Consider the following 20924-nt stretch of genomic DNA (forward strand, 5'->3'; position numbering starts at 1 on the left):
AATGGGCTAGCCTGGAAAGCTGTTGCTCAGCGTCATCTGCCCATGGCACTGTTCGCACAGAGGCACAGAGAATGGGGCTGCTTGCTTATCTTGCCGCTTGAAACTTCAAACGCATGCTTGGAATGGTGGTGTCCCTGCCAGGCTCCTATCACAGCCCTGCTCCGAAAGTGCGAACGTCTGCAGATAGCTGGCAGCCACAAGGTGCTATCCTGGAAAGCTGTTGCTCAGCCTCATCTGCCCATGGCAGTGCTCGCACAGAGGCACAGAGAATGGGGCTGCTTGCTTGTCTTGCCACCTCAAACTTCAAACGTAGCCTGGGAAAGTTGGTGTCCCTGCCAGGCTCCTTTCGCAGCCCTGCTCCGAAAGTGCGAACGTCTGCAGATAGCTGGCAGCCAGAAGGCGCTAGCCTGGAAAGCTGTTGCTCAGCCTCATCTGCCTATTACACTGCTCGCACAGAGGCACAGAGAATGGGACTCCTTGCTTGTTTGCCACCTCAAACTTCAAACGTAGCCTGGGAAAGTTTGTGTCCCAGCCAGGCTCCTTTGGCAGCCCTACTCCGAAAGTGCGAACGTCTGCAGATAGCTGGCAGCCAGAAGGGGCTAGCCTGGAAAGCTGTTGCTCAGCCTCATCTGCCCATGGCACTGTTCGCAAAGAGGCACAGAGAATGGGGCTGCTTGCTTGTCTTGCCACCTCAAACTTCAAACGTAGCCTGGGAAAGTTGGTGTACCAGCCAGGCTCCTTTCGCAGCCCTACTCCAAAAGTGCGAACGTCTGCAGATAGCTGGCAGCCAGAAGGGGCTAGCCTGGAAAGCTGTTGCTCAGCGTCATCTGCCCATGGCAGTGCTCGCACAGAGGCACAGAGAATGGGGCTCCTTGCTTGTCTTGCAACTTGAAACTTCAAACGCATGCTGGGAATGGTGGTGTCCCTCCCAGGCTCCTTTCGCAGACCTGCTCTTGAAATGCGAACGTCTGCAGATAGCTGGCAGCCAGAAGGTGCTAGCCTGGAAAGCTGTTGCTCAGCCTCATCTGCCCACGGCACTGTTCGCATAGAGGCAAAGAGAATGGGGCTGCTTGCTTATCTTGCCACTTGAAACTTCAAACGCATGCTGGGAATGGTGGTGACCCTGCCAGGCTCCTATCACAGCCTTGCTCCGAAAGTGCGAACGTCTGCAGATAGCTGGCAGGCAGAAGGGGCTAGCCTGGAAAGCTGTTGCTCAGCCTCATCTGCCCATGGCAGTGCTCGCACAGAGGCACAGAGAATGGGGCTGCTTGCTTGTTTTGCCACCTCAAACTTCAAACGTAGCCTGGGAAAGTTGGTGTCCCAGCCAGGCTCCTTTCGCAGCCCTGCTCCGAAAGTGCGAATGTCTGCAGATAGCTGGCATCCAGAAGGTGCTATCCTGGAAAGCTGTTGCTCAGCCTCATCTGCCCATGGCACTGTTCGCATAGAGGCACAGAGAATGGGGCTGCTTGCTTATCTTGCCACTTGAAACTTCAAACGCATGCTGGGAAAGTTGGTATCCCTGCCAGGCTCCTATCACAGCCTTGCTCCGAAAGTGCGAACGTCTGCAGATAGCTGGCAGCCACAAGGTGCTATCCTGGAAAGCTGTTGCTCAGCCTCATCTGCCCATGGCAGTGCTCGCACAGAGGCACAGAGAATGGGGCTGCTTGCTTGTCTTGCCACCTCAAACTTCAAACGTAGCCTGTGAAAGTTGGTGTCCCAGCCAGGCTCCTTTCGCAGCCCTACTCCGAAAGTGCGAACGTCTGCAGATAGCTGGCAGCCAGAAGGGGCTAGCCTGGAAAGCTGTTGCTCCGCCTCATCTGCCCATGGCACTGTTCGCAAAGAGGCACAGAGAATGGGGCTGCTTGCTTGTCTTGCCACCTCAAACTTCAAACGTAGCCTGGGAAAGATGGTGTACCTGCTAGGCTCCTTTCGCAGCCCTGCTCTTGAAATGCGAACGTCTGCAGATAGCTGGCAGCCAGAAGGGGCTAGCCTGGAAAGCTGTTGCTCAGCCTCATCTGCCCATGGCACTGCTCGCACAGAGGCACAGAGAATGGGGCTGCTTGCTTGTCTTGCCACCTCAAACTTCAAACGTAGCCTGGGAAAGATGGTGTCCCTGCCAGGCTCCTTTCGCAGCCCTGCTCCGAAAGTGCGAACGTCTGCAGATAGCTGGCAGCCAGAAGGGGCTAGCCTGGAAAGCTGTTGCTCAGCCTCATCTGCCCATGGCACTGCTCGCACAGAGGCACAGAGAATGGGGCTGCTTGCTTGTCTTGCCACCTCAAACTTCAAACGTAGCCTGGGAAAGTTGGTGTACCTGCCAGCCTCCTTTCGCAGCCCTGCTCCGAAAGTGCGAATGTCTGCAGATAGCTGGCAGCCAGAAGGGGCTAGCATGGAAAGCTGTTGCTCAGCCTCATCTGCCCATGGCACTGATCGCACAGAGGCACAGAGAATGGGGCTGCTTGCTTATCTTGCCACTTGAAACTTCAAACGCATGCTGGGAATGGTGGTGTCCCTGCCAGGCTCCTGTCGCAGCCCTGGTCTTGAAATGCGAACGTCTGCAGATAGCTGACAGCCAGAAGGGGCTAGCCTGGAAAGCTGTTGCTCAGCCTCATCTGCCCATGGCACTGTTCGCATAGAGGCACAGAGAATGGGGCTGCTTGCTTATCTTGCCACTTGAAACTTCAAACGCATGCTGGGAATGGTGGTGACCCTGCCAGGCTCCTATCACAGCCCTGCTCCGAAAGTGCGAACGTCTGCAGATAGCTGGCAGCCAGAAGGGGCTAGCCTGGAAAGCTGTTGCTCAGCCTCATCTGCCCATGGCAGTGCTCGCACAGAGGCACAGAGAATGGGGCTCCTTGCTTGTCTTGCCACCTCAAACTTCAAACGTAGCCTGGGAAAGTTGGTGTCCCAGCCAGGCTCCTTTCGCAGCCCTGCTCCGAAAGTGCTAACGTCTGCAGATAGCTGGCATCCAGAAGGGGTTAGCCTGGAAAGCTGTTGCTCAGCCTCATCTGCCCATGGCACTGTTCGCAAAGAGGCACAGAGAATGGGGCTGCTTGCTTGTCTTGCCACTTCAAACTTCAAACGTAGCCTGGGAAAGATGGTGTACCTGCTAGGCTCCTTTCGCAGCCCTGCTCTTGAAATGCGAACGTCTGCAGATAGCTGGCAGCCAGAAGGGGCTAGCCTGGAAAGCTGTTGCTCAGCCTCATCTGCCCATGGCACTGCTCGCACAGAGGCACAGAGAATGGGGCTGCTTGCTTGTCTTGCCACCTCAAACTTCAAACGTAGCCTGGGAAAGTTGGTGTCCCTGCCAGTCTCCTTTCGCAGCCCTGCTCCGAAAGTGCGAACGTCTGCAGATAGCTGGCAGCCAGAAGGCGCTAGCCTGGAAAGCTGTTGCTCAACATCATCTGCCCATGGCAGTGCTCGCACAGAGGCACAGAGAATGGGGCTCCTTGCTTGTTTTGCCACCTCAAACTTCAAACGTAGCCTGGGAAAGTTTGTGTCCCAGCCAGGCTCCTTTCGCAGTCCTGCTCCGAAAGTGCGAACGTCTGCAGATAGCTGGCAGCCAGAATGGGCTAGCCTGGAAAGCTGTTGCTCAGCGTCATCTGCCCATGGCACTGTTCACAAAGAGGCACAGAGAATGGGGCTGCTTGCTTATCTTGCCACTTGAAACTTCAAACGCATGCTGGGAATGGTGGTGTCCCTGCCAGGCTCCTATCACAGCCCTGCTCCGAAAGTGCGAACGTCTGCAGATAGCTGGCAGCCACAAGGTGCTATCCTGGAAAGCTGTTGCTCAGCCTCATCTGCCCATGGCAGTGCTCGCACAGAGGCACAGAGAATGGGGCTGCTTGCTTGTCTTGCCACCTCAAACTTCAAACGTAGCCTGGGAAAGTTGGTGTCCCTGCCAGGCTCCTTTCGCAGCCCTGCTCCGAAAGTGCGAACGTCTGCAGATAGCTGGCAGCCAGAAGGTGCTAGCCTGGAAAGCTGTTCCTCAGCCTCATCTGCCTATTACACTGCTCGCACAGAGGCACAGAGAATGGGGCTCCTTGCTTGTTTGCCACCTCAAACTTCAAACGTAGCCTGGGAAAGTTTGTGTCCCAGCCAGGCTCCTTTGGCAGCCCTACTCCGAAAGTGCGAACGTCTGCAGATAGCTGGCAGCCAGAAGGGGCTAGCCTGGAAAGCTGTTGCTCAGCCTCATCTGCCCATGGCACTGTTCGCAAAGAGGCACAGAGAATGGGGCTGCTTGCTTGTCTTGCCACCTCAAACTTCAAACGTAGCCTGGGAAAGTTGGTGTACCAGCCAGGCTCCTTTCGCAGCCCTACTCCAAAAGTGCGAACGTCTGCAGATAGCTGGCAGCCAGAAGGGGCTAGCCTGGAAAGCTGTTGCTCAGCGTCATCTGCCCATGGCAGTGCTCGCACAGAGGCACAGAGAATGGGGCTCCTTGCTTGTCTTGCAACTTGAAACTTCAAACGCATGCTGGGAATGGTGGTGACCCTGCCAGGCTCCTTTCGCAGACCTGCTCTTGAAATGCGAACGTCTGCAGATAGCTGGCAGACAGAAGACGCTAGCCTGGAAAGCTGTTGCTCAGCCTCATCTGCCCACGGCACTGTTCGCATAGAGGCAAAGAGAATGGGGCTGCTTGCTTATCTTGCCACTTGAAACTTCAAACGCATGCTGGGAATGGTGGTGACCCTGCCAGGCTCCTATCACAGCCTTGCTCCGAAAGTGCGAACGTCTGCAGATAGCTGGCAGGCAGAAGGGGCTAGCCTGGAAAGCTGTTGCTCAGCCTCATCTGCCCATGGCAGTGCTCGCACAGAGGCACAGAGAATGGGGCTGCTTGCTTGTTTTGCCACCTCAAACTTCAAACGTAGCCTGGGAAAGTTGGTGTCCCAGCCAGGCTCCTTTCGCAGCCCTGCTCCGAAAGTGCGAATGTCTGCAGATAGCTGGCATCCAGAAGGTGCTATCCTGGAAAGCTGTTGCTCAGCCTCATCTGCCCATGGCACTGTTCGCATAGAGGCACAGAGAATGGGGCTGCTTGCTTATCTTGCCACTTGAAACTTCAAACGCATGCTGGGAAAGTTGGTATCCCTGCCAGGCTCCTATCACAGCCTTGCTCCGAAAGTGCGAACCTCTGCAGATAGCTGGCAGCCACAAGGTGCTATCCTGGAAAGCTGTTGCTCAGCCTCATCTGCCCATGGCAGTGCTCGCACAGAGGCACAGAGAATGGGGCTGCTTGCTTGTCTTGCCACCTCAAACTTCAAACGTAGCCTGTGAAAGTTGGTGTCCCACCCAGGCTCCTTTCGCAGCCCTACTCCGAAAGTGCGAACGTCTGCAGATAGCTGGCAGCCAGAAGGGGCTAGCCTGGAAAGCTGTTGCTCAGCCTCATCTGCCCATGGCACTGTTCGCAAAGAGGCACAGAGAATGGGGCTGCTTGCTTGTCTTGCCACCTCAAACTTCAAACGTAGCCTGGGAAAGATGGTGTACCTGCTAGGCTCCTTTCGCAGCCCTGCTCTTGAAATGCGAACGTCTGCAGATAGCTGGCAGCCAGAAGGGGCTAGCCTGGAAAGCTGTTGCTCAGCCTCATCTGCCCATGGCACTGCTCGCACAGAGGCACAGAGAATGGGGCTGCTTGCTTGTCTTGCCACCTCAAACTTCAAACGTAGACTGGGAAAGATGGTGTCCCTGCCGGGCTCCTTTCGCAGCCCTGCTCCGAAAGTGCGAACGTCTGCAGATAGCTGGCAGCCAGAAGGGGCTAGCCTGGAAAGCTGTTGCTCAGCCTCATCTGCCCATGGCACTGCTCGCACAGAGGCACAGAGAATGGGGCTGCTTGCTTGTCTTGCCACCTCAAACTTCAAACGTAGCCTGGGAAAGTTGGTGTACCTGCCAGGCTCCTTTCGCAGCCCTGCTCCGAAAGTGCGAATGTCTGCAGATAGCTGGCAGCCAGAAGGGGCTAGCATGGAAAGCTGTTGCTCAGCGTCATCTGCCCATGGCACTGATCGCACAGAGGCACAGAGAATGGGGCTGCTTGCTTATCTTGCCACTTGAAACTTCAAACGCATGCTGGGAATGGTGGTGTCCCTGCCAGGCTCCTGTCGCAGCCCTGGTCTTGAAATGCGAACGTCTGCAGATAGCTGGCAGCCAGAAGGGGCTAGCCTGGAAAGCTGTTGCTCAGCCTCATCTGCCCATGGCACTGTTCGCATAGAGGCACAGAGAATGGGGCTGCTTGCTTATCTTGCCACTTGAAACTTCAAACGCAAGCTGGGAATGGTGGTGACCCTGCCAGGCTCCTATCACAACCCTGCTCCGAAAGTGCGAACGTCTGCAGATAGCTGGCAGGCAGAAGGGGCTAGCCTGGAAAGCTGTAGCTCAGCCTCATCTGCCCATGGCAGTGCTCGCACAGAGGCACAGAGAATGGGGCTCCTTGCTTGTCTTGCCACCTCAAACTTCAAACGTAGCCTGGGAAAGTTGGTGTCCCAGCCAGGCTCCTTTCGCAGCCCTGCTCCGAAAGTGCTAACGTCTGCAGATAGCTGGCAGCCAGAAGGGGTTAGCCTGGAAAGCTGTTGCTCAGCCTCATCTGCCCATGGCACTGTTCGCAAAGAGGCACAGAGAATGGGGCTGCTTGCTTGTCTTGCCACTTCAAACTTCAAACGTAGCCTGGGAAAGATGGTGTACCTGCTAGGCTCCTTTCGCAGCCCTGCTCTTGAAATGCGAACGTCTGCAGATAGCTGGCAGCCAGAAGGGGCTAGCCTGGAAAGCTGTTGCTCAGCCTCATCTGCCCATGGCAGTGCTCGCACAGAGGCACAGAGAATGGGGCTGCTTGCTTGTCTTGCCACCTCAAACTTCAAACGTAGCCTGGGAAAGTTGGTGTCCCAGCCAGTCTCCTTTCGCAGCCCTGCTCCGAAAGTGCGAACGTCTGCAGATAGCTGGCAGCCAGAAGGCGCTAGCCTGGAAAGCTGTTGCTCAACATCATCTGCCCATGGCAGTGCTCGCACAGAGGCACAGTGAATGGGGCTCCTTGCTTGTTTTGCCACCTCAAACTTCAAACGTAGCCTGGGAAAGTTTGTGTCCCAGCCAGGCTCCTTTCGCAGCCCTGCTCCGAAAGTGCGAACGTCTGCAGATAGCTGGCAGCCAGAATGGGCTAGCCTGGAAAGCTGTTGCTCAGCCTCATCTGCCCATGGCACTGTTCGCAAAGAGGCACAGAGAATGGGGCTGCTTGCTTATCTTGCCACTTGAAACTTCAAACGCATGCTGGGAAAGTTGGTGTCCCTGCCAGGTTCCTATCACAGCCCTGCTCCGAAAGTGCGAACGTCTGCAGATAGCTGGCAGCCACAAGGTGCTATCCTGGAAAGCTGTTGCTCAGCCTCATCTGCCCATGGCAGTGCTCGCACAGAGGCACAGAGAATGGGGCTGCTTGCTTGTCTTGCCACTTCAAACTTCAAACGTAGCCTGGGAAAGATGGTGTCCCAGCCAGGCTCCTTTCGCAGTCCTGCTCCGAAAGTGTGAACGTCTGCAGATAGCTGGCAGCCAGAATGGGCTAGCCTGGAAAGCTGTTGCTCAGCGTCATCTGCCCATGGCACTGTTCGCAAAGAGGCACAGAGAATGGGGCTGCTTGCTTATCTTGCCACTTGAAACTTCAAACGCATGCTGGGAATGGTGGTGTCCCTGCCAGGCTCCTATCACAGCCCTGCTCCGAAAGTGCGAACGTCTGCAGATAGATGGCAGCCACAAGGTGCTATCCTGGAAAGCTGTTGCTCAGCCTCATCTGCCCATGGCAGTGCTCGCACAGAGGCACAGAGAATGGGGCTGCTTGCTTGTCTTGCCACCTCAAACTTCAAACGTAGCCTGGGAAAGTTGGTGTCCCTGCCAGGCTCCTTTCGCAGCCCTGCTCCGAAAGTGCGAACGTCTGCAGATAGCTGGCAGCCAGAAGGCGCTAGCCTGGAAAGCTGTTGCTCAGCCTCATCTGCCTATTACACTGCTCGCACAGAGGCACAGAGAATGGGGCTCCTTGCTTGTTTGCCACCTCAAACTTCAAACGTAGCCTGGGAAAGTTTGTGTCCCAGCCAGGCTCCTTTGGCAGCCCTACTCCGAAAGTGCGAACGTCTGCAGATAGCTGGCAGCCAGAAGGGGCTAGCCTGGAAAGCTGTTGCTCAGCCTCATCTGCCCATGGCACTGCTCGCAAAGAGGCACAGAGAATGGGGCTGCTTGCTTGTCTTGCCACCTCAAACTTCAAACGTAGCCTGGGAAAGTTGGTGTACCAGCCAGGCTCCTTTCGCAGCCCTACTCCAAAAGTGCGAACGTCTGCAGATAGCTGGCAGCCAGAAGGTGCTAGCCTGGAAAGCTGTTGCTCAGCGTCATCTGCCCATGGCAGTGCTCGCACAGAGGCACAGAGAATGGGGCTCCTTGCTTGTCTTGCAACTTGAAACTTCAAACGCATGCTGGGAATGGTGGTGACCCTGCCAGGCTCCTTTCGCAGACCTGCTCTTGAAATGCGAACGTCTGCAGATAGCTGGCAGCCAGAAGGTGCTAGCCTGGAAAGCTGTTGCTCAGCCTCATCTGCCCACGGCACTGTTCGCATAGAGGCAAAGAGAATGGGGCTGCTTGCTTATCTTGCCACTTGAAACTTCAAACGCATGCTGGGAATGGTGGTGACCCTGCCAGGCTCCTTTCACAGCCTTGCTCCGAAAGTGCGAACGTCTGCAGATAGCTGGCAGGCAGAAGGGGCTAGCCTGGAAAGCTGTTGCTCAGCCTCATCTGCCCATGGCACTGCTCGCACAGAGGCACAGAGAATGAGGCTCCTTGCTTTTCTTGCCACCTCAAACTTCAAACGTAGCCTGTGAAAGATGGTGTACCTGCCAGGCTCCTTTCGCAGCCCTGCTCTTGAAATGCGAACGTCTGCAGATAGCTGGCAGCCAGAAGGGGCTAGCATGGAAAGCTGTTGCTCAGCCTCATCTGCCCATGGCACTGCTCGCACAGAGGCACAGAGAATGGGGCTGCTTGCTTATCTTGCCACTTGAAACTTCAAACGCATGCTGGGAATGGTGGTGTCCCTGCCAGGCTCCTATGACAGCCCTGCTCCGAAAGTGCGAACGTCTGCAGATAGCTGGCAGCCAGAAGGGGCTAGCCTGGAAAGCTGTTGCTCAGCCTCGTCTGCCCATGGCACTGCTCGCACAGAGGCACAGAGAATGGGGCTCCTTGCTTGTCTTGCCACCTCAAACTTCAAACATAGCCTGGGAAAGTTGGTATCCCAGCCAGGCTCCTTTCGCAGCCCTGCTCCGAAAGTGCGAACGTCTGCAGATAGCTGGCAGCCAGAAGGGGCTAGCCTGGAAAGCTGTTGCTCAGCCTCATCTGCCCATGGCACTGTTCGCAAAGAGGCACAGAGAATGGGGCTGCTTGCTTGTCTTGCCACCTCAAACTTCAAACGTAGCCTGGGAAAGATGGTGTACCTGCTAGACTCCTTTCGCAGCCCTGCTCTTGAAATGCGAACGTCTGCAGATAGCTGGCAGCCAGAAGGGGCTAGCCTGGAAAGCTGTTGCTTAGCCTCATCTGCCCATGGCACTGCTCGCACAGAGGCACAGAGAATGGGGCTGCTTGCTTGTCTTGCCACCTCAAACTTCAAACGTAGTCTGGGAAAGTTGGTGTCCCAGCCAGGCTCCTTTCGCAGCCCTGCTCCGAAAGTGCGAACGTCTGCAGATAGCTGGCAGCCAGAAGGGGGTATCCTGAAAAGCTGTTGCTCAGCCTCATCTGCCCATGGCAGTGCTCGCACAGAGGCACAGAGAATGGGGCTGCTTGCTTGTCTTGCCACCTCAAACTTCAAACGTAGCCTGGGAAAGTTGGTGTCCCTGCCAGGCTCCTTTCGCAGCCCTGCTCCGAAAGTGCGAACGTCTGCAGATAGCTGGCAGCCAGAAGGCGCTAGCCTGGAAAGCTGTTGCTCAGCCTCATCTGCCTATTACACTGCTCGCACAGAGGCACAGAGAATGGGGCTCCTTGCTTGTTTGCCACCTCAAACTTCAAACGTAGCCTGGGAAAGTTTGTGTCCCAGCCAGGCTCCTTTGGCAGCCCTACTCCGAAAGTGCGAACGTCTGCAGATAGCTGGCAGCCAGAAGGGGCTAGCCTGGAAAGCTGTTGCTCAGCCTCATCTGCCCATGGCACTGCTCGCAAAGAGGCACAGAGAATGGGGCTGCTTGCTTGTCTTGCCACCTCAAACTTCAAACGTAGCCTGGGAAAGTTGGTGTACCAGCCAGGCTCCTTTCGCAGCCCTACTCCAAAAGTGCGAACGTCTGCAGATAGCTGGCAGCCAGAAGGGGCTAGCCTGGAAAGCTGTTGCTCAGCGTCATCTGCCCATGGCAGTGCTCGCACAGAGGCACAGAGAATGGGGCTCCTTGCTTGTCTTGCAACTTGAAACTTCAAACGCATGCTGGGAATGGTGGTGACCCTGCCAGGCTCCTTTCGCAGACCTGCTCTTGAAATGCGAACGTCTGCAGATAGCTGGCAGCCAGAAGGTGCTAGCCTGGAAAGCTGTTGCTCAGCCTCATCTGCCCACGGCACTGTTCGCATAGAGGCAAAGAGAATGGGGCTGCTTGCTTATCTTGCCACTTGAAACTTCAAACGCATGCTGGGAATGGTGGTGACCCTGCCAGGCTCCTTTCACAGCCTTGCTCCGAAAGTGCGAACGTCTGCAGATAGCTGGCAGGCAGAAGGGGCTAGCCTGGAAAGCTGTTGCTCAGCCTCATCTGCCCATGGCACTGCTCGCACAGAGGCACAGAGAATGAGGCTCCTTGCTTTTCTTGCCACCTCAAACTTCAAACGTAGCCTGTGAAAGATGGTGTACCTGCCAGGCTCCTTTCGCAGCCCTGCTCTTGAAATGCGAACGTCTGCAGATAGCTGGCAGCCAGAAGGGGCTAGCATGGAAAGCTGTTGCTCAGCCTCATCTGCCCATGGCACTGCTCGCACAGAGGCACAGAGAATGGGGCTGCTTGCTTATCTTGCCACTTGAAACTTCAAACGCATGCTGGGAATGGTGGTGTCCCTGCCAGGCTCCTATGACAGCCCTGCTCCGAAAGTGCGAACGTCTGCAGATAGCTGGCAGCCAGAAGGGGCTAGCCTGGAAAGCTGTTGCTCAGCCTCATCTGCCCATGGCACTGCTCGCACAGAGGCACAGAGAATGGGGCTCCTTGCTTGTCTTGCCACCTCAAACTTCAAACATAGCCTGGGAAAGTTGGTATCCCAGCCAGGCTCCTTTCGCAGCCCTGCTCCGAAAGTGCGAACGTCTGCAGATAGCTGGCAGCCAGAAGGGGCTAGCCTGGAAAGCTGTTGCTCAGCCTCATCTGCCCATGGCACTGTTCGCAAAGAGGCACAGAGAATGGGGCTGCTTGCTTGTCTTGCCACCTCAAACTTCAAACGTAGCCTGGGAAAGATGGTGTACCTGCTAGACTCCTTTCGCAGCCCTGCTCTTGAAATGCGAACGTCTGCAGATAGCTGGCAGCCAGAAGGGGCTAGCCTGGAAAGCTGTTGCTTAGCCTCATCTGCCCATGGCACTGCTCGCACAGAGGCACAGAGAATGGGGCTGCTTGCTTGTCTTGCCACCTCAAACTTCAAACGTAGTCTGGGAAAGTTGGTGTCCCAGCCAGGCTCCTTTCGCAGCCCTGCTCCGAAAGTGCGAACGTCTGCAGATAGCTGGCAGCCAGAAGGGGGTATCCTGAAAAGCTGTTGCTCAGCCTCATCTGCCCATGGCACTGCTCGCACAGAGGCACAGAGAATGGGGCTGCTTGCTTATCTTGCCACTTGAAACTTCAAACGCATGCTGGGAAAGTTGGTATCCCTGCCAGGCTCCTATCACAGCCTTGCTCCGAAAGTGCGAACGTCTGCAGATAGCTGGCAGCCACAAGGTGCTATCCTGGAAAGCTGTTGCTCAGCCTCATCTGCCCATGGCAGTGCTCGCACAGAGGCACAGAGAATGGGGCTGCTTGCTTGTCTTGCCACCTCAAACTTCAAACGTAGCCTGGGAAAGATGGTGTACCTGCCAGGCTCCTTTCGCAGCCCTGCTCTTGAAATGCGAACGTCTGCAGATAGCTGGCAGCCAGAAGGGGCTAGCCTGGAAAGCTGTTGCTCAGCCTCACCTGCCCATGGCACTGCTCGCACAGAGGCACAGAGAATGGGGCTGCTTGCTTATCTTGCCACTTGAAACTTCAAACGCATGCTGGGAATGGTGGTGTCCCTGCCAGGCTCCTATCACAGCCCTGCTCCGAAAGTGCGAACGTCTGCAGATAGCTGGCAGCCAGAAGGGGCTAGCCTGGAAAGCTGTTGCTCAGCCTCATCTGCCCATGGCACTGCTCGCACAGAGGCACAGAGAATAAGGCTGCTTGCTTGTCTTGCCACCTCAAACTTCAAACGTAGCCTGTGAATATTGGTGTCCCAGCCAGGCTCCTTTCGCAGCCCTGCTCCGAAAGTGCGAACGTCTGCAGATAGATGGCAGCCACAAGGGGCTAGCCTGGAAAGCTGTTGCTCCGCCTCATCTGCCCATGGCACTGTTCGCAAAGAGGCACAGAGAATGGGGCTGCTTGCTTGTTTTGCCACCTCAAACTTCAAACGTAGCCTGGGAAAGATGGTGTACCTGCTAGGCTCCTTTCGCAGCCCTGCTCTTGAAATGCGAACGTCTGCAGATAGCTGGCAGCCAGAAGGGGCTAGCCTGGAAAGCTGTTGCTCAGCCTCATCTGCCCATGGCACTGCTCGCACAGAGGCACAGAGAATGGGGCTGCTTGCTTGTTTTGCCACCTCAAACTTCAAACGTAGCCTGGGAAAGTTTGTGTCCCAGCCAGGCTCCTTTCGCAGCCCTACTCCGAAAGTGCGAACGTCTGCAGATAGCTGGCAGCCAGAAGGAGCTAGCCTGGAAAGCTGTTGCTCAGCCTCATCTGCCCATGGCACTGTTCGCAAAGAGGCACAGAGAATGGGGCTGCTTGCTTATCTTGCCACTTGAAACTTCAAACGCATGCTGGGAAAGTTGGTGTCCCTGCCAGGCTCCTATCACAGCCCTGCTCCGAAAGTGCGAACGTCTGCAGATAGCTGGCAGCCACAAGGTGCTAGCCTGGAAAGCTGTTTCTCAGCCTCATCTGCCCATGGCAGTGCTCGCACAGAGGCACAGAGAATGGGGCTGCTTGCTTGTTTTGCCACCTCAAACTTCAAACGTAGCCTGGGAAAGTTTGTGTCCCAGCCAGGCTCCTTTCGCAGCCCTACTCCGAAAGTGCGAACGTCTGCAGATAGCTGGCAGCCAGAAGGAGCTAGCCTGGAAAGCTGTTGCTCAGCCTCATCTGCCCATGGCACTGTTCGCAAAGAGGCACAGAGAATGGGGCTGCTTGCTTATCTTGCCACTTGAAACTTCAAACGCATGCTGGGAAAGTTGGTGTCCCTGCCAGGCTCCTATCACAGCCCTGCTCCGAAAGTGCGAACGTCTGCAGATAGCTGGCAGCCACAAGGTGCTATCCTGGAAAGCTGTTGCTCAGCCTCATCTGCCCATGGCAGTGCTCGCACAGAGGCACAGAGAATGGGGCTGCTTGCTTGTCTTGCCACCTCAAACTTCAAACGTAGCCTGGGAAAGTTGGTGTCCCAGCCAGGCTCCTTTCGCAGCCCTGCTCCGAAAGTGCGAACGTCTGCAGATAGCTGGCAGCCAGAATGGGCTAGCCTGGAAAGCTGTTGCTCAGCGTCATCTGCCCATGGCACTGTTCGCAAAGAGGCACAGAGAATGGGGCTGCTTGCTTATCTTGCCACTTGAAACTTCAAAGGCATGCTGGGAAAGTTGGTATCCCTGCCAGGCTCCTATCACATCCCTGCTCCGAAAGTGCGAACGTCTGCAGATAGCTGGCAGCCACAAGGTGCTATCCTGGAAAGCTGTTGCTCAGCCTCATCTGCCCATGGCAGTGCTCGCACAGAGGCACAGAGAATGGGGCTGCTTGCTTGTCTTGCCACCTCAAACTTCAAACGTAGCCTGGGAAAGATTGTGTCCCTGCCAGGCTCCTTTCGCAGCCCTGCTCCGAAAGTGCGAACGTCTGCAGATAGCTGGCAGCCAGAAGGCGCTAGCCTGGAAAGCTGTTGCTCAGCCTCATCTGCCCATGGCACTGCTCGCACAGAGGCACAGAGAATGGGGCTCCTTGCTTGTTTGCCACCTCAAACTTCAAACGTAGCCTGGGAAAGTTTGTGTCCCAGCCAGGCTCCTTTCGCAGCCCTACTCCGAAAGTGCGAACGTCTGCAGATAGCTGGCAGCCAGAAGGGGCTAGCCTGGAAAGCTGTTGCTCAGCCTCATCTGCCCATGGCACTGTTCGCAAAGAGGCACAGAGAATGGGGCTGCTTGCTTGTCTTGCCACGTCAAACTTCAAACGTAGCCTGGGAAAGTTTGTGTACCAGCCAGGCTCCTTTCGCAGCCCTACTCCAAAAGTGCGAACGTCTGCAGATAGCTGGCAGCCAGAAGGGGCTAGCCTGGAAAGCTGTTGCTCAGCCTCATCTGCCCATGGCAGTGCTCGCACAGAGGCACAGAGAATGGGGCTCCTTGCTTGTCTTGCAAATTGAAACTTCAAACGCATGCTGGGAATGGTGGTGACCCTGCCAGGCTCCTTTCGCAGACCTGCTCTTGAAATGCGAACGTCTGCAGATAGCTGGCAGCCAGAATGGGCTAGCCTGGAAAGCTGTTGCTCAGCCTCATCTGCCCATGGCACTGTTCGCAAAGAGGCACAGAGAATGGGGCTGCTTGCTTATCTTGCCACTTGAAACTTCAAACGCATGCTGGGAAAGTTGGTGTCCCTGCCAGGCTCCTATCACAGCCCTGCTCCGAAAGTGCGAACGTCTGCAGATAGCTGGCAGCCACAAGGTGCTATCCTGGAAAGCTGTTGCTCAGCCTCATCTGCCCATGGCACTGCTCGCACAGAGGCACAGAGAATGGGGCTGCTTGCTTTTCTTGCCACCTCAAACTTCAAACGTAGCCTGTGAAAGTTGGTGTCCCTGCCAGGCTCCTTTCGCAGCCCTGCTCCGAAAGTGCGAATGTCTGCAGATAGCTGGCAGCCAGAAGGGGCTAGCCTGGAAAGCTGTTGCTCAGCCTCATCTGCCCACGGCACTGTTCGCATAGAGGCAAAGAGAATGGGGCTGCTTGCTTATCTTGCCACTTGAAACTTCAAACGCATTCTGGGAATGGTGGTGACCCTGCCAGGCTCCTATCACAGCCCTGCTCCGAAAGTGCGAACGTCTGCAGATAGCTGGCAGCCAGAAGGGGCTAGCCTGGAAAGCTGTTGCTCAGCCTCATCTGCCCATGGCACTGCTCGCACAGAGGCACAGAGAATGGGGCTCCTTGCTTGTCTTGGCACCTCAAACTTCAAACGTAGCCTGGGAAAGTTGGTGTCCCAGCCAGGCTCCTTTCGCAGCCCTGCTCCGAAAGTGCTAACGTCTGCAGATAGCTGGCAGCCAGAAGGGGCTAGCCTGGAAAGCTGTTGCTCAGCCTCATCTGCCCATAGCACTGTTCGCAAAGAGGCACAGAGAATGGGGCTGCTTGCTTGTCTTGCCACCTCAAACTTCAAACGTAGCCTGGGAAAGATGGTGTACCTGCTAGACTCCTTTCGCAGCCCTGCTCTTGAAATGCGAACGTCTGCAGATAGCTGGCAGCCAGAAGGGGCTAGCCTGGAAAGCTGTTGCTCAGCCTCATCTGCCCATGGCACTGCTCGCACAGAGGCACAGAGAATGGGGCTCCTTGCTTGTCTTGCCACCTCAAACATCAAACGTAGCCTGGGAAAGTTGGTGTCCCAGCCAGGCTCCTTTCGCAGCCCTGCTCCGAAAGTGCCAACGTCTGCAGATAGCTGGCAGCCAGAAGGGGGTATCCTGAAAAGCTGTTGCTCAGCCTCATCTGCCCATGGCACTGCTCGCACAGAGGCACAGAGAATAAGGCTGCTTGCTTGTCTTGCCACCTCAAACTTCAAACGTAGCCTGGGAAAGTTGGTGTCCCAGCCAGGCTCCTTTCGCAGCCCTGCTCCGAAAGTGCGAACATCTGCAGATAGCTGGCAGCCAGAAGGGGCTAGCCTGGAAAGCTGTTTCTCAGCCTCATCTGCCCATGGCAGTGCTCGCGCAGAGGCACAGAGAATGGGGCTGCTTGCTTATCTTGCCACTTGAAACTTCAAACGCATGCTGGGAATGGTGGTATCCCTGCCAGGCTCCTATCACAGTCTTGCTCCGAAAGTGCGAACGTCTGCAGATAGCTGGCAGCCACAAGGTGCTATCCTGGAAAGCTGTTGCTCAGCCTCATCTGCCCATGGCACTGCTCGCACAGAGGCACAGAGAATGGGGCTCCTTGCTTGTCTTGCCACCTCAAACGTCAAACGTAGCCTGGGAAAGATGGTGTACCTGCCAGGCTCCTTTCGCAGCCCTGCTCTTGAAATGCGAACGTCTGCAGATAGCTGGCAGCCAGAAGGGGCTAGCATGGAAAGCTGTTGCTCAGCCTCATCTGCCCATGGCACTGCTCGCACAGAGGCACAGAGAATGGGGCTGCTTGCTTATCTTGCCACTTGAAACTTCAAACGCATGCTGGGAATGGTGGTGTCCCTGCCAGGCTCCTTTCGCAGCCCTGCTCCGAAAGTGCGAACGTCTGCAGATAGCTGGCAGCCAGAAGGGGCTAGCCTGGAAAGCTGTTGCTCAGCCTCATCTGCCCATGGCACTGTTAGCATAGAGGCAAAGAGAATGGGGCTGCTTGCTTATCTTGCCACTTGAAACTTGAAACGCATGCTGGGAATGGTGGTGACCCTGCCAGGCTCCTATCACAGCCCTGCTCCGAAAGTGCGAACGTCTGCAGATAGCTGGCAGGCAGAAGGGGCTAGCCTGGAAAGCTGTTGCTCAGCCTCATCTGCCCATGGCACTGCTCGCACAGAGGCACAGAGAATGGGGCTCCTTGCTTGTCTTGCCACCTCAAACTTCAAACGTAGCCTGGGAAAGTTGGTGTCCCAGCCAGGCTCCTTTCGCAGCCCTGCTCCGAAAGTGCGAACGTCTGCAGATAGCTGGCAGCCAGAAGGGGCTAGCCTGGAAAGCTGTTGCTCAGCCTCATCTGCCCATAGCACTGTTCGCAAAGAGGCACAGAGAATGGGGCTGCTTGCTTGTCTTGCCACCTCAAACTTCAAACGTAGCCTGGGAAAGATGGTGTACCTGCTAGACTCCTTTCGCAGCCCTGCTCTTGAAATGCGAACGTCTGCAGATAGCTGGCAGCCAGAAGGGGCTAGCCTGGAAAGCTGTTGCTCAGCCTCATCTGCCCATGGCACTGTTCGCACAGAGGCACAGAGAATGGGGCTGCTTGCTTGTCTTGCAACTTGAAACTTCAAACGCATGCTGGGAATGGTGGTGTCCCTGCCAGGCTCCTATCACAGCCCTGCTCCGAAAGTGCGAACGTCTGCAGATAGCTGGCAGCCAGAAGGGGGTATCCTGAAAAGCTGTTGCTCAGCCTCATCTGCCCATGGCACTGCTCGCACAGAGGCACAGAGAATAAGGCTGCTTGCTTGTCTTGCCACCTCAAACTTCAAACGTAGCCTGGGAAAGTTGGTGTCCCTGCCAGGCTCCTTTCGCAGCCCTGCTCCGAAAGTGCGAACGTCTGCAGATAGCTGGCAGCCAGAAGGCGCTAGCCTGGAAAGCTGTTTCTCAGCCTCATCTGCCCATGGCAGTGCTCGCACAGAGGCACAGAGAATGGGGCTCCTTGCTTGTTTTGCCACCTCAAACTTCAAACGTAGCCTGGGAAAGTTGGTGTCCCAGCCAGGCTCCTTTCGCAGCCCTGCTCCGAAAGTGCGAACGTCTGCAGATAGCTGGCAGCCAGAAGGGGCTAGCCTGGAAAGCTGTTGCTCAGCCTCATCTGCCCATGGCACTGTTCGCAAAGAGGCACAGAGAATGGGGCTGCTTGCTTATCTTGCCACTTGAAACTTCAAACGCATGCTGGGAAAGTTGGTGTCCCTGCCAGGCTCCTATCACAGCCCTGCTCCGAAAGTGCGAACGTCTGCAGATAGCTGGCAGCCACAAGGTGCTATCCTGGAAAGCTGTTGCTCAGCCTCATCTGCCCATGGCAGTGCTCGCACAGAGGCACAGAGAATGGGGCTGCTTGCTTGTCTTGCCACTTCAAACTTCAAACGTTGCCTGGGAAAGATGGTGTTCCAGCCAGGCTCCTTTCGCAGCCCTGCTCTTGACATTCGAACGTCTGCAGATAGCTGGCAGCCAGAAGGTGCTATCCTGGAAAGCTGTTTCTCAGCCTCATCTGCCCATGGCACTGTTCGCATAGAGGCACAGAGAATGGGGCTGCTTGCTTATCTTGCCACTTGAAACTTCAAACGCATGCTGGGAATGGTGGTGTCCCTGCCAGGCTCCTATCACAGCCCTGCTCCGAAAGTGCGAACGTCTGCAGATAGCTGGCAGGCAGAAGGGGCTACCCTGGAAAGCTGTTGCTCAGCCTCATCTGCCCATGGCACTGCTCGCACAGAGGCACAGAGAATGGGGCTCCTTGCTTGTCTTGCCACCTCAAACTTCAAACGTAGCCTGGGAAAGTTGGTGTCCCAGCCAGGCTCCTTTCGCAGCCCTCCTCCGAAAGTGCGAACGTCTGCAGATAGCTGGCAGCCAGAATGGGCTAGCCTGGAAAGCTGTTGCTCAGCCTCATCTGCCCATGGCACTGTTCGCAAAGAGGCACAGAGAATGGGGCTGCTTACTTATCTTGCCACTTGAAACTTCAAACGCATGCTGGGAAAGTTGGTGTCCCTGCCAGGCTCCTATCACAGCCCTGCTCCGAAAGTGCGAACGTCTGCAGATAGCTGGCAGCCACAAGGTGCTATCCTGGAAAGCTGTTGCTCAGCCTCATCTGCCCATGGCACTGCTCGCACAGAGGCACAGAGAATGGGGCTGCTTGCTTGTCTTGCCACCTCAAACTTCAAACGTAGCCTGGGAAAGTTGGTGTCCCAGCCAGGCTCCTTTCGCAGCCCTGCTCTTGACATTCGAACGTCTGCAGATAGCTGGCAGCCAGAAGGTGCTATCCTGGAAAGCTGTTTCTCAGCCTCATCTGCCCATGGCACTGTTCGCATAGAGGCACAGAGAATGGGGCTGCTTGCTTATCTTGCCACTTGAAACTTCAAACGCATGCTGGGAATGGTGGTGTCCCTGCCAGGCTCCTATCACAGCCCTGCTCCGAAAGTGCGAACGTCTGCAGATAGCTGGCAGGCAGAAGGGGCTACCCTGGAAAGCTGTTGCTCAGCCTCATCTGCCCATGGCACTGCTCGCACAGAGGCACAGAGAATGGGGCTCCTTGCTTGTCTTGCCACCTCAAACTTCAAACGTAGCCTGGGAAAGTTGGTGTCCCAGCCAGGCTCCTTTCGCAGCCCTCCTCCGAAAGTGCGAACGTCTGCAGATAGCTGGCAGCCAGAATGGGCTAGCCTGGAAAGCTGTTGCTCAGCCTCATCTGCCCATGGCACTGTTCGCAAAGAGGCACAGAGAATGGGGCTGCTTACTTATCTTGCCACTTGAAACTTCAAACGCATGCTGGGAAAGTTGGTGTCCCTGCCAGGCTCCTATCACAGCCCTGCTCCGAAAGTGCGAACGTCTGCAGATAGCTGGCAGCCACAAGGTGCTATCCTGGAAAGCTGTTGCTCAGCCTCATCTGCCCATGGCACTGCTCGCACAGAGGCACAGAGAATGGGGCTGCTTGCTTGTCTTGCCACCTCAAACTTCAAACGTAGCCTGGGAAAGTTGGTGTCCCAGCCAGGCTCCTTTCGCAGCCCTGCTCCGAAAGTGCGAACGTCTGCAGATAGCTGGCAGCCACAAGGTGCTATCCTGGAAAGCTGTTGCTCAGCCTCATCTGCCCATGGCACTGTTCGCAAAGAGGCACAGAGAATGGGGCTGCTTGCTTGTCTTGCCACCTCAAACTTCAAAAGTAGCCTGGGAAAGATGGTGTACCTGCTAGGCTCCTTTCGCAGCCCTGCTCTTGAAATGCGAACGTCTGCAGATAGCTGGCAGCCAGAAGGGGCTAGCCTGGAAAGCTGTTGCTCAGCCTCATCTGCCCATGGCACTGCTCGCACAGAGGCACAGAGAATGGGGCTGCTTGCTTGTCTTGCCACCTCAAACTTCAAACGTAGCCTGGGAAAGTTGGTGTCCCTGCCAGGCTCCTTTCGCAGCCCTGCTCCGAAAGTGCGAACGTCTGCAGATAGCTGGCAGCCAGAAGGGGCTAGCCTGGAAAGCTGTTGCTCAGCCTCATCTGCCCATGGCACTGCTCGCACAGAGGCACAGAGAATGGGGCTCCTTGCTTGTTTGCCACCTCAAACTTCAAACGTAGCCTGGGAAAGTTTGTGTCCCAGCCAGGCTCCTTTCGCAGCCCTACTCCGAAAGTGCGAACGTCTGCAGATAGCTGGCAGCCAGAAGGGGCTAGCCTGGAAAGCTGTTGCTCAGCCTCATCTGCCCATGGCACTGTTCGCAAAGAGGCACAGAGAATGGGGCTGCTTGCTTGTCTTGCCACGTAAAACTTCAAACGTAGCCTGGGAAAGTTTGTGTACCAGCCAGGCTCCTTTCGCAGCCCTACTCCAAAAGTGCGAACGTCTGCAGATAGCTGGCAGACAGAAGGGGCTAGCCTGGAAAGCTGTTGCTCAGCCTCATCTGCCCATGGCAGTGCTCGCACAGAGGCACAGAGAATGGGGCTCCTTGCTTGTCTTGCAACTTGAAACTTCAAACGCATGCTGGGAATGGTGGTGACCCTGCCAGGCTCCTTTCGCAGACCTGCTCTTGAAATGCGAACGTCTGCAGATAGCTGGCAGCCAGAAGGTGCTAGCCTGGAAAGCTGTTGCTCAGCCTCATCTGCCCATGGCACTGCTCGCACAGAGGCACAGAGAATGGGGCTGCTTGCTTGTTTTGCCACCTCAAACTTCAAACGTAGCCTGGGAAAGTTGGTGTCCCAGCCA

This window comes from Opisthocomus hoazin, chromosome 34 (assembly GCF_030867145.1).
Source record: "Opisthocomus hoazin isolate bOpiHoa1 chromosome 34, bOpiHoa1.hap1, whole genome shotgun sequence".
Lineage (NCBI taxonomy): Eukaryota > Metazoa > Chordata > Aves > Opisthocomiformes > Opisthocomidae > Opisthocomus > Opisthocomus hoazin.